General features: G+C 38.1%; 1 pseudogene; it reads left to right on the top strand.

Annotated features, from left to right (window-relative positions):
- The first annotated feature begins 262 nt into the window (after window positions 1-262).
- LOC149259969 (large ribosomal subunit protein bL12m-like) overlaps window positions 263-14643 on the top strand; it is a 56428-nt pseudogene continuing 42047 nt past the window's right edge.

Genomic DNA, 14643 nt, shown 5'->3' with positions numbered 1-14643 from the left:
TTAGGTGCTGGAAGCTGGTTCAATGTTTCAGAGGATTCAGATTATGTGCACACTTTACTTGCCGAAGCCACAGAACAGTATGCTATCATTGAAGGTAGGGATTTTCGCCGCTACAGTGAAGATGAGAGGCTAGAATTTGTGAACAAAATTTGTGTAATGGGAAGATCCCCACATACAGACAAACTTAACTTGGTGCAAGCCCTGAGGAAAAGAGGTCATGTCGTGGCGGTAACTGGAGATGCTACGTTATCATGATGTCCACATGGCGGTGCTGTTTCATGCTTCATGGTGTCCATTTTCAAAGTTATGTCGATCTTTATATGATGACCTATCCTCAATGTTTCCAAAGATTTACCATGTAGCTGTAGAGGAGTCTGTTCTGTTTGAAGGCCCAACTGAATCATCAGTCAAGAAGGCTAAAGCTGAGGTGAAACGAGTCTTGGAAGATTATACATCGCAGTCCCTTTCTTTACCAGGTTCAGGTCAACCTAGAAGGTATTCTGTGCTATAAGTTTTTGAAGGGAATGTTCTTTCCACGACCAAGCTCGTTGCTATTGTCAGTGGTTAAATAAGGCACAAACTCAACTATCAGAGGAAGATCGTCCCACACTTTGCAAATCACTGAAGCCTAAACTGTTAAAAAATTGTCTGAAGAAGCCTGCGTTAATGCTGTTCAGATCAAACCATGCTTATGCAGCAACTGCAAACACGGAGATGCATGTGATTCAGTTTTGAAAGCTGTCGGTTTGAGGGGAGTGATGACATTGATTTGCCATCTTTTTCTTGATGAAACTTAAATCATTTCATTCCATTTTTTTCCAGATGATATTAGATGCAGATTTACTGAGGATGATGATGGATTGGCAGGAGTATTTATTCTGAAAAGAGATGTAGCTTTCTGTCAAGTTGCTTATCTGAAGACAGTCCATGAAGCTATGAGTTTCAGAATAAAAAATTTACAGGGATAACTGGTTGCAATGAAACAAAAAGATAGAACCTTGATGGAAACAAAAAGCAATCGGGAAAAACCTTCAAGGGTAAATCAGAGATCTGCATAGCATTTAAAAACCAGTGGTTACTGGGATGCATCCGAAGGCATGGAAATGCATTTCATGTTATAATACAAACTGGCTTTTTCAAAGGAAAAATCATGGAGATTTAACTAAGAAATTATTAAAAGCTTTATGGCAAGAATGCAGAGAAGTGATGAGGTTGTGTATGGCGAATTTTTTTATATACCTGTCCTAAATTTATTACTCCTTCAGTACCAAACTATGATGAAGCTCTTGTAAAAAATAACCAGGATGAATATAGGCATCAGTTGAAGCTGTTCTTATCAAAAGTTATGACATACAAGCATAAGACTCATGCAATTGACCATGATGGAGGAATTATATCAAATGCAGATGTTGACTTTTATATTGATGAGGATATCATTCATATTGTTGAATCAAAGTCTTCAAAGCTATACGCTGATAACTTTATGCATCACATTATCAAGTGTGAAGAGATTATTAATGATTTGGACAGAGTACATGAAACGGTGGACAGCACATCCAGGACGTGGCATTGGGTAATTAAAGGATAAAGGCATGCTTCTTTGGATCCGAATATTTTGAGGCAAACCAAGGACCAACAAACAGGGGCAGTTTCCTATGTTTCAGGGGATTGGAAAACATGTAACATTGAAGACAAACATGGAACTTTAAAGGTCCATCACAGCCACCGCCAGAAGGGAACCAGATGTCAGAGAACGGAAATGATTGTAAACTAAGGCTGTTATGCAATTAGAGTCCTATTTGATCTAGAAGTCTAGAAGATCTAGTAAAATTAGAATCTTAATTGTTTCAGGATTATAGAGCTGTTAATTAACAGTCAGTTGTATTTATTAGTTAGTTAAATAGTTGATAGGTGTCATCATAGGCAGAATCGAATTCCCCTCATGTTGGAGGAGGAATATCGATTATTTAGAATAAGGATGTTATATATAGCTGAAACATCTATGTAATAAGGGTTGGATATTTGATAAAACAGAGTATTGTTTGGCTTGTGTAAAAACTCAGTTTCAGTAATATAATTTGCTGCTTTTCTTCTCAGGATTCATACAGTATTTCTATGTTCAAGATGTGTAGTTTTACTTTGTCCTGGATGTTTTTTCAGTTGTATAAATACACAATCACTCAGAATTCACTTATGCTGCTCTGATTTCCTATGTGTATTTGTAAACTGTGGTTTTCTATGAGTTGTGTTTTGAGCATCTAAATGCCACATGCCCTGACTTCTATGTAAAAGCAGTGTCATTGTTTACTGAAGTATGATTGACTCCATAAGCCCAATGGAAACTCATGTAATGTTCGTCCAGCCTTCATATTTGTTAATTTTACTTCACAAGAGTTAGCCATCTTACTAATAGTCAAAATCAATAACCCTGTTGAGAGAGCCCTCTCAGGCTAAGGAGGCTAAGCCTTAGTCAAAAGATTGGTCTGAAATAGTTACACAAGGTCTGCCTGATCAACAGCCTTTCAGTGCTTGATTTTGTGATAACACACCATATTAAGAGTAAACAGATGCAGTAAAACAGAATAGATCATCACACAAAAGCCACACACATGAACACCATGATATTAGGTGGAAACCCAATGTGGGTGAAAACCACCTCCTGCAAGTCGTCTCTATCTTTCTTTAATAAGAACTTCAGTTTACAATCTTTTGTACTGGTGCAGCCTTATACCAGTACGCCGGCTACAACCTGTAGAAGGCTTCAACCTTCTCTCATTCTCCAAACTTCCTTGGAAGGGAGCTCCAACCCCCTTTTCTTTTGTACTAGCTAAGATACTAGTACGTAGGTGCTGGCCTACAATCTTCTTTCCTTCAGGTACCACTTTTCATCAATTTTCAGACTGGATATTCCTAAAGCACAACATTACAACCTGAAGACCATGATTCATTCATAAATCATTGAAGCATAAAACAACCAATACTAGCATCATCAATCTATGAATCACTGAACCACTGAAACCCTGTCAACACCTGTCAGCGGAACACAGAGCAGACTACAGAACTCTGTAATATCAGTCAGATCCAACTGCAAACCCAAAAATCAAGCTTCAAAAGATATACACTACTTCAATGAGAGCAACCCGCGTATACACGTGCTTTTACCGAAGACAACCTGCGTACAGATCTAAAAATAAATTCTATCAACTTGCAGCAGTACCAGACATCAGTTAGACCTAGAACATAACATTGCGTCAGTATGCAGATCTAAAAATACGCATAATCAACCATATCATAATAGTGCATTTCAACCATTAGATCCCGATCTGTCCTTAGATCTAGTCTTCCATCAACCGATGTGATCTCTCCTTAGCTTAGATCAAACAACCCAGAACCTCCATACCAGATCTCTTTCTTTTTCAGATATTCAAGCCTTTTCCAAAATTGTGTTTGCCTAATGATCTTCTTCTCCTTATATAGCCTTAGGCCTTGCTCAATACCAAGGGCCAAAACCATAGAGATCCAATACCATCAACTTCAAAACTAGGGATCAACACGTCCGTCGAGACACCATGGCCCAAAACCATAGGCACAACTTCCAAGGAATAACTGCCATGGACCAAAGATAAGTTTTCCTCATACACGCTCTTTTAATGAAGCCAACCTGCGTGTACACGCGACTTGGTATATAGAGAACCTGCGTATACATGACTTGGTATATATTGAACCTGCTTGTATACGCGACTTGGGCTTGATGAACCTGTGTGTATGAACTTTCTCTTCTTCTTATAGTCTGATCATCAATTCCTTGCTGCTGACCTTCTGCACTATGATTTGTCATCAGTGTGGTTTGCCATCAAGGACAACACTTATCTCATAATGCCAACACATTCATCACTGCATGCTTCATTTACATTTTGAGGTTCAATGGAAGATAGTAATGCTAGATAGCTTGAAGCTTCGGCATTGGTTCTTCTAGTCTGCACACCTGCTCCGTTTTCTCCTTCGATTTGAGTTTTTGGATGATTTTTCTAAACATACATGGACGAAGTCTTTTCCTCTATTCTTATCTCTTCTTCTAGTTCTTCATTGGTTTCTTCTTCAGAATTAGTGTGATTTGATGTGGGAAAATGATCCTCATCATCTTCATCATCATAATCTTCAGTTTTTATCTGTTTTGGATTTTTTCATGCTTCATATCCTTTACTTCGGGAAGAGTAGCCAAGAAGAATACCTTCATTTGCTCTGGGTTCAAACTTACCAAGTTTTTCATCAGTCCTTTTGATGTAGCATTTGCTTCCAAAAACTTTGAAGTATTTTACAGTAGGAGTCTTACCATGCAAAAGTTCATGTGGAGTTTGAGTGTTGTTTACCCGAAAATTTGCTTGATTGAGAATAGTGACGGTGGAAAATGTAGCTTCACCCCAGAAGGTTGCAGGAGTTACAGATTCATCTAGCATAGCACGAGCCATTTGTTGAACAATTGTATTCATTCTTTTTACCACTCCATTTTGTTGAGGAGTCCTTGCAGTGGAGAACTACCTTTTTATTCCATGTTGTTCACAAAAGTCAAAGAATTCGTCTGAGGTAAATTCCCCTCCTCGATCAGATCTGAGGCATTTTATTTTGCGATATGACTCATTTTCCACCAAAGCTTTGAAGGCTTTGAACTTTTCAAATGCTTCATATTTATGCTTTAGAAGACCTATCCAACACATTTTGGAAAAATCATCAATAAACAATATAAAGTATTCTTCTCCTCGAGGTGACTTTTTCCTTGATGGACCACATAAATCAGTATGAAGAAGTTCAAGAGGCTTACTAGCTGACCCTTCCTTTTCGATGAATTGAGATCTAGTTTTCTTACCGAATTGACATGATTTGCATATAGTATTTTCAAGAATGTTGATATTTGGAAGATCATGAACAGCCTGGAATCTGCATGCTTTTCTAATTTGAGAAAAGCTTAGATGTCCCAATCTTCTGTGCCATAGCAAGTTTTCATCATTTTTGTGTAGATAGCACTGTTGTTGTCCTCCCTTAAGTATGTATAGGTTGTTTGGAGTTCTTTTCCCCTTAATCATGCTTTCTCCTATGTCAAGCTCACGAACGACACATCCATTTGATCGAAACACTACTTCATTTCCTTGATCATACATTTGACTCACACTCAACAGATTATGCTTTAAGCCATCGACATACATAACATTCTGATATTTAACCTTTTCTTTCAAGAAAACAGAGCCTTTACCTTTTATGACAGCAGGAGTGTCATTTCCAAAAGACACACTCTTTTCCTTTTCTAAGGCATTATATGATTGTAGTTTTTCTTTGTCACCTATCATGTGCTTTAGGCATCCACTGTCGATGTACCACTGGTCGTCTTGTCCTTTTGCATACAATGCTATACCACATCTTTCTATTTGCAGTTCTTTCTTTCTTCATATTTTTGGATTTAATGGAGTTTGCTCTTTCTGAGCTATTTGCCGAGATTTACTCCTACATTTAGATTCTTCATGGCCAAAGTTGTTACAGATTGAACATTCTATTTCATTTTCAAGAAGAGAAAAGTTATTATAGGAAATTTTCTTGATCCCTATCACATTCCTTTGATTCTGTGCTTCTCTAGTCATGATAGTTTTGTAAGAAACACATTAAGCAGCTTTGTGTCCAAAGTTATGACATGAGAAACATTGACCATTAAAGAAGTTCCTGTGATTATCGAATCTACTGACCTGTTGATTGTAGTTGAAATTCCTCCTACTGACCTGTTGATTGATATTCTTTGAAGAAAATGGAGTATGATTTACCTGAGGTTGATTGTGGTTTCTGTTCATCCTTGAAGTAAATTGAGCTTGATTCACCTGGTGATTTACTTTATGCCTTTGCTAACAATTGTTGAACTGTTCACTACTCTTTGCTGCATCATGATAGTTTTTAGTGGAGGTTGACAACTTCTGAGATGTTTCTTCAGTATATCCAAGACCTGTCTTTATTAGAGGAGAGCAATGCACATTGATAATTTCATTTAAGGTTTCTAATCCTTTAGCAAATCTAAGATTCAGAGCTTTTGTTTTCTCAAGATCATTTCTTAGACCCACAATTTCACATTCTCTCTTTTCATTGTGTTTTTCTGTTTCAACAAGTTAGAATGTCAAGGTATCTATAATCATATTCTTTTCTTCTAAATAGATTTTGAGTTTAGATATTTCTTCATAAAGGTCATCTACATCTAAAGCATCCAAAAAATCATCATCTTCATAAGCCATCAGAAGTCTATAGTCATCACTATTTTCATCTTCATCACTATTTGATAACCCATCACTATCTTCATGAGTATAGTAGCTCTTTTTACTTACACTTTGTTTTCTATTCCATTTTGTAGTTTCCTTCCCTTTATCATATTTGTCTTTATGAGGAAATTTGGCAGCATAATGACCGACTCTACCACAGGAAAAACATTTGAAAGTTAGTTTACCTCTGAATCTACCCTAAGATTCTTGACAAAGTTTGCTTCCTCTTCTTCTTCTGAAATATGTCCTGATTCATTGAGTTCTCCTTTTCCTTTTGCTGAAGTTTTAAATGCAGCTTCTCTCATATCTGATGGACCTCCTTTTCTCATCTCAAAAGCAGTTAAGATTCCATGAAGCTATGTCACAGTAATAGTCTGTAGATCCTGCTTTTCTTCTATAGCAGATAATTTTGATTCAAATTTAGCAGATAAGGATCTTAAGAATTTTTCAACTAAGGTAAATTCCTTTATCTCTTCACCCAAATTCTTCATGCAATTAACCATCTCATCTATACGTAAGAAGTAACTAGCTACACCTTCATCATTGTGCATCTTGAGAGTTTCATATTGAATTATGAGAGTTTGCAGTTTAGCACGTTTTACCTGAGAGTCTCCTTTGTAGCTTAGAATGATTTTGTCCTATATTTCTTTGGTTGATTTGAGTTGCATAACTTCGACAAACTCTAATTGTGACAGACTTCCCAATAATCTATTGACAGCCTTGGCATTCCTTTCATATTGCTTTTTACCTGCTGCATCTGTAGGAATTGTTGATGGAAATGTATATCCTCCTTCCACGATTTCCCAGACATCTTTTCCAAGAGATTGAAGATAGGTTGTGGTTCTTACCTTCCAATAAACAAAGTTGCTCCCATCAAATATTGGCGATCTGATGGATCCCTGTATTCTTGATTACTCATGATGATGGATCTTCATTCAAGCGATCAAGCTTCTTCTGAAGGACCGGCTCTGATACCAATTGTTGGAAATAATACTGAGAGGGGGGGTGAATCAGTGTTATCAAACTAATAATTTTTCATTTCCTTAATTAGATTCATATACGCTACTTCAGTTAAGGGAACTCGCGTGTACACGCAACTATGTTTAGTGCAACTAGCATATATCTAGCAAACTTATGATTCAGTTAATTCTTCATATATTGATCTTTAATCAGTGCATCAAAATCATATAAACAGTAACAAGGTGCAGTAAAAATATAATAGATCATCACACATAAGAAACACACATGAACACCAATATATAAGGTGGAAATCCAATGTGGGTGAAAACCACCTGCTGCAATCATCTCTGTCTTCTTTTAATAATAAGAGAATTTTCTTTACAATTTTTGTACTAGTGCAGTCTTATACCAGTATGCAGGATTCTACCTGCAGAAGGCTACAACCTTCTCTCGTTCTCTAGCTTCTACTGGAAGGGAGCTACAACCCCCTAGCTCTTGTACTAGCTGATATGTTTACTAGTACGTAGGTGTCGTCCTATAGAAGGCTACAACCTTCTCTTTTCTTTTAGGGACCACGTTTCATTAATTTTTAGTCTAGATCCATCAACAAGATCATTCAATCATCAAATATATCTACATCAACCAATCTCCTTTTGAACCAACCACAACCGAATCAATCAATCGCTCTGATCATTCAGAATTCTATCACTAGAATATAGTAACTAGAACCCAAGCAATAACCCAGAACACTCCAACATCAAACAGAAGCATCTAAAACATATTTTATAAGGTATATGCTACTTCCATGTGTCGAACCTACATGCATACGTGCTTTCCTCTAAGCGAACCTGCGTACAGATCTGCAAATCAAATTTATGATGTATACGCTGTTTCGATATGCAGAACTTGCATGTGTACACGCCTTTTCTAAGGTGAACCTGCGTACAAATTTGTAAATGATGATTTAAATATTACAACAGTTGCAGACTTCAGTCATACGCGTATCATCACATTTACAGACTACAACATGCGCCAGTTATTCAGATAAATGATCAAACCACATAAAGATAATTCTCTTCAAGCCTTAAGATCCTGATACGTCATTAGATATTATCCTTCAGCCAGTGTTAAGGTTCGTCCTTGGTTCAGATCTGGTAATGCACCATAACCCAATAACCTGCATACTAGGTCTCAACCTTCATCAAATATTCAATACTTGAGTGACTTGGCCTAATGATCTTCTCCTCCTTTTATAGTTTTAGGCCTTTCACAATACCATGGACCAAAACCACTTAGGACCAATACCTTGGACCAAATACCTAGGGTCAATACTTTGAACAAGATACCTTGGACCAATACCATGGATCAAAATACCATGGACCAAATACCACAGAGCAAAACTTAGTTTTCCAACATGTACACGCCTTTCTTTATGGGAAAGTGTGTGTGTACGTTATACGCTCCTTTTGGTCTATTAACTCCCGTGTATACATAGCTTGGTCAATGGGGAACCTACGTATACCTCTCTTTCTTCATTTTGTGAAGTCTGATCTGTAACTCTGTGTTGGTAACCTGCTACACTCTGATCTGTCATTTGAGTGAGTTGCCATCAAGGAAAACACTTGTGTCATAATGCCAAAAATACATGATCTAAGCATCCAACAATTTCCTCAAATCCTTTTGAATTAGAGGCTCAAGCATTGGGTGTACCTTTCGTAGCTTCTATTGGAATGGCTTGGCCAATTATTTAATTGGAATAAGATGCTGGATTATTCACATCTCATAAGTTTTGAGCTCATCATATGTCCACAAGAAAACATCATGGTAATACTTGAATACACTGATAAAATATTACAAGTTCTATGGTGTAGAACAAGTACCGAGATTGACAATTTTTTTATCTTTCTCTATTCCAATATTTATTTTCTCATGTGACAACATTGAGATATGGGTTTTTGTATTCACCGGCCCTTGGAAGCGATTTTGTACGTCATACAACATCTCAAATGATACCACGCCTTTTGGCATGGGTTTTTCTCTGTTCATACAGGCTACATCTTGTAATGCTTTCTCGTTCTTGTCTTTGTTGATAATTGCGTCCTTGAATACATCAGCATTTTCCATAAAGGATAGTATATTTTGGTCATCATTAAAACATGTAAGTTAGTTGTATTTCCAAGTACGCATGGTTTATAAAGAATCTCTATAGAAAACTTGTCCCTAAGCGTGACAACATAGCAACAACATTTGCTAATGCATCTGTAGTTGTGTTACACATTCTAGGAATAGAAATAATATTGGAAGCTTGGAACTGTGAAATCAAACACCATACCTCTTGTTGATACCATTTTATATGAGGTGACACATAGTGTATAGTATCACGTACCAGTTGTATGACAACTTTTGAGTCAGCTACTACTTTAAGGATTGCAACATTGAGGTCAACGGCTCTTGCAAACCTAAGATGAGTGCTTCATATTTTGTAGTGTTATTGGTGCACTCAAATTCCAAGTAGTTGGATATCAGATGTTTCCTTTTCCAAGGGTTTATTAAAATAAAAATAGCTCCAAAGCCCTCCTTTGTCTTAGAACCATCAAAATATAGTTTCCAAGCATCATATGTACAAGGACTATGTATTGAATTAGTACTACTATTACTACTACTAATTGTACAAGTATCATTTTTGTGACTTGGACTAGGAAGGAGATCCAACTGTGGGTCAAGTGGGATTGGGGATGGTTGAGCAATATAGCACCCCATATCAGTTTCAAGAAAGAAATTTCCAAAGATAAGATCTATGAAATCCATTGGCTCATTTTTTCCTTCGAACATAGTAACTATATGTTTCATGTATATCTCTGAGTTCACCTAGATCTGATTGTTCTTGCCCTTGTATGAAAGCCACAAATGTGACCATTTCATAGAAAAATACCCCTATAACTTGCTGGACCATTTTATGCTCAACAATATACCGTATGCTTCAGGAATGTCCACAATTACTATATTCATACATGGTGAACTCGCTCTTCAGATGATAAGCGCATTAGCACATTTTGGAGTTCACCAGTCACATGGACAAAAGTCTTGTCTAGTTGAATGATCAATGCATCTGTTTTATCCCATTTTTCATTGATTTTATTTGCTACTAATAAAGGTATTACATTAACAAATGCACTAGAATCAACTAAGCAATTGTGCACATTATAGCTAAAAATTTTTAACATTAACACAAATGGAGGGTAGAGTGTGTTTGCATCTAAAGTTAAGGCATTAAGTACAGATTAGAGGGAACCAGAGGATGTACCATATCCCTTCTACGAAGAAGCCACATTACTTGAGGTAGACCATTTGAGTGCGCGGACAAGAAGTTCTCGCTAGCTTGCGATCTTTGTCAATTCGAAGAGTGAAATATTCACGCGATATTTCTTCATCTCATAAACTATGTTATAATCCAGTGCGAGAGGAATTGGCAAAGTGTATGGTGGATTTGATGACTCAAAATACACCATAGGATAGAATATTAACAAGCAAAAGTAAGTACAGGTAGGTGTGGAACTATCAAGGTTCATCCGCAATAACGCAGGTCCTAGAGGATCAGTCAAAGTTTGATTAGAATAATAAATAGAGCCATTTTTCAAGGTTTCAAAGGAAATCAAATCGCTACAAGAAGGACCAGGTATAGACTCCATAAATATGGTTTTGTCAGGCTCTTGAGCACTGATAGTCACACCTCATGTAGGAGTAGAAATTCTACCTCGTTCTAGAGGAAAACTGTGCATACAACGTGACTAACAACAACTCTATTCAGCCAAGGTGAAAATTTATAAATTAACACAATTATGATAGTGAAAACACCCTAAGCCCAAGACTAATAACGAAAATCAAACAACGCACACCAAAAAATTCCTGGAATTTAAATGTTCAAACATGCAAACCAATCCTAGTCTATGTTTCAAATGGCCTTCCAATATACTTCTTACTTGCAAGGTATGAATTTCGCAAGGAGAATGATTAATAGAAAGGTAGGGAAGATTTATGGTTTCCTCCCATAACCACCACCTATAGGGTATTATTCCTAGGAATGGCCACAATGGTACCTCCATCCTGCAGGGGCACAAAAATCTTGATATTCTTGGTGATAAACCACAACAAAAGATTCCCTACCATAGGGTGGGTGGCCTCACGGAGAACCGCTTGCACTATGACCTAGCCTAACCCCTTAAGGATTTGAACTCCTTAAGTCATGCTTGCTATGATTGTTTTGTGGTCTTGGAGTTGTTGAATCACACTCATATCTCCAAGACCCTAGCCTAAGCTAATGTTGGTGTGCTACTAGCAAAAATAAAACATATGTCTAGTTGTTTTTATTATTGCGTTAATTTTAAGTGGCGTTAGTTACATAGCGAGGATGCGGTGTGAAACTTAGATGGTGTGAATGACTCTTATTAGTAATCTTGATGCAACTATATGAAAATTCTTCTTTTCAGTTTGATAAATGCTAACTAAAAGAAGGTAAGAGTTTTTCCACGACACACAAATTGATTCGTATTTAAACAACAACACAAAAAATTACAAATATAACCATAAATAAAGAGATGCATTAGAAATAATACTTCATTTCATTAATTTAAAATACTGAAATATGCTTACAAACAAAAATGGAAATAAACCAGCAAGCGCGATGGTAGCTTATCTCTGAGAAGAGATGTGATGGCTACATGCCTCTGAACTGTGTTACAATGAGGCTCGAAGGCCTATTTATTTTTGAGAAACAATGGAAAACCCTAAACATCCAAAAACCTAAGCCTAGGAGATGAAGCGCCACACTATGGGCCATGTTTTGGGTAAATTGGTACATAAACTTCCAGGGGTCGTAACGAAGGCATACAATCTCTATTTGACGCGCACCATACATCGTTAGAAAGATCTATCCAAGGAATACAACTTTTGGAAGAGCATCATTGGTCCATGGCCCCATGTTTCTCCAAATGTTCCCAAAAAATGTCGTTTAGGGCCTCACAACGGCTCCGGAATTTCAGGACCTGAAAAACTGCTAAAAATAGTAAATTGTGCTACAATTAAGGAAACTAAAAAACTGAAAGAGACAGTTGTGGGGGTCCAATGGGGATATGTGGGTGGCCACCAACACCCACCTACATCATTTCTCCCCCCTTAGGAAGTAATGGCCCCCATTGCATTGAGTTCCTCCCTGAGATGAGGAAACTTTTGCTGAGGTGGGTCCCTGGTGAGTTGTTCTGCAACCTCTAATTTGTCTAGTAATGGTGGGAATCATGGTCGAGAGCGATCCACATTGAACACTCAGTGAAATAAAAGGAATGGGGAAATGTTGTGCTCTAAAGCATTATTCCCACAGCCTTGGTATGGTCTCTTGTAAGGTGTTCTTTTTGCAGATGCAACTAGACATTGTCACCCACTTGAAACTTGTGTGGTACCTGATGCTAATCATGTCGCTGCTTGTACTTGGAATTTTCTAGAATGGAGTGGTGATATACGACCCATTGGGTAGAGGTGCTCTAGGAGTCAGATCAAATGAATGCTTGACCTGATAGTGCAACAGTGTCCCTATGGGTGAGGAGAAGATGTTCATGTCTAATTTCGTGACATTATCCATCTGCTACTGCTACATGGAGGAACCCTACATTTCCTAGTAGTGATCAAAGAGGTGGCGGTAGGTGGGGCTACCTCCGATATCTTGTATAATGAATTACCCAAAGAAATAATAATAGCGGGAGGCCTTGACTCATACATAGCATGTCGCCTCCATAAGTATGGTTGGCCTAATAGTACATCACAAAAGTCAAGAGGTGAAACATCACACAATACCTCATATGTGAAGGGCTTGATGTTGTAGGGAAGGTGACACTACTGGTCGACTCAGAGATCTCGTCCTTGGTGAAGCCACCCGATACTGTACGTCTACGGCTATGGTGTAGTCAGGATGACCAACTGCTTCATGACCTCTGCTGAAATTTGGTTCTTTTGGCTCCCACTGTCAACAATGAATTGTAGCGACAAACCCTTCACCCACATGTGTGAGTGGAAAAGACGCTCCCCCTCCTTTGGATCTTCGGGCTCATTCTTCTGGACCTTCGTGGTGGCAATAGTGGCACTGGGCTCCACGTCATTGATCTGCGTCCCTTTGCCATTACCCTTGTTGGGTTCTGACTTAGGGTCAGAACATGCATCTGATTCTGAAGCCTTCAACTCGGCCACCAATTATTTCTTGGTCCGACACTGACTTGTGTTATGAGTGGGGATCTTGTGGAACTGACACCACTTTCCTGTGTCCTTCTTTGAATTTGTGGTGTTGTTCTTTTCTTGCTGCTTCGAGGGGTTGTCTTGGGTCACCCTGTCTTGGCTTTGTCCTTGGTTATGCGGTTTGGGGAAGCCTTTCCCATGCTTTGGATTCGTTGATCCAAAGTCCCACTTCTTTTGTTTAAACTTATGCTCGATCTTGACAGTGTATCGATACGTCGTGCCGAGCGAGGAGATATTCAGTAACTCCATCTCATCTTGGATATCCCTATATAGGAAGCCATGGTATTTGAGTACCAAATGTAGCTTATAACACTTGATACCCAACTTTGTGCGAAGGGTATGAAAAATATTGGTGAACTATGCCACGTCTTCGTCCCTTCCCTACCGCAGCATGGTCCACTTTATGTATTTGTCCTCATAGATTTTGACAGGGTAGTATTGCTCCTCGATGGCGTCCTGAAATGCATTCCAAGTGCGTGCAGCTAAAAATAGTGAGTCCATACATTAATCCTTCTGCTTACAGTAGGTTTCCCACAAATCCTTGATGTGGGGGGTTGCTTTAAGAAGAGAAAAAGTAATCTTTTCCCGGCTAGAAAAATCACGTACAGAAAAATAACCCTCTATAAGATTTAACCATTTATCTATGGCATCGATATCTATCTGACCCTAGAATATGGGGATTTCAAAATTAATTTGTACCTTAAAGGGTGTGGCATTTCCAGAGTAGCTGTTGGAAGCCGATGCGTCACCCCTAGGTAGTCGTTGAAGGATCTGGGCGAAATTTTCCATCATCACATTCCTTTGTTGTTCGAGGGTTTCTTCAAGAAGGATTTTGATAGGATCTCATGCCCCCTCATCTTTCTTTTCATCCGCCATGGGAGGCCATCAAGATTTGTGAGGCTGGTCTTGCAAAGGTTCGACCAGTTCAAGCCCTAACTCCTTATATCCCCACCTAGTTAGGGTCATGCAAAGAAAGACGGAGAAAGAGTTGACCACTCTGATACCACTGATCCAGATTTAAATAGGAAAGCAAAAAATTATAGAGATAACCATAAATACAGAGATGCAACAGAAATAATACTTCATTTCATTTATGTAAAATACTGAAATATGC

The sequence above is a fragment of the Pinus tabuliformis genome, chromosome 6 (genome assembly GCF_031772625.1).
Source record: "Pinus tabuliformis cultivar Carrire ecotype Pingquan chromosome 6, CPIR1, whole genome shotgun sequence".
Taxonomy (NCBI): domain Eukaryota; kingdom Viridiplantae; phylum Streptophyta; class Pinopsida; order Pinales; family Pinaceae; genus Pinus; species Pinus tabuliformis.
The sequence above is the reverse complement of the archived record's forward strand: the minus strand, read 5'-3'. Positions and strand labels throughout refer to the sequence as shown.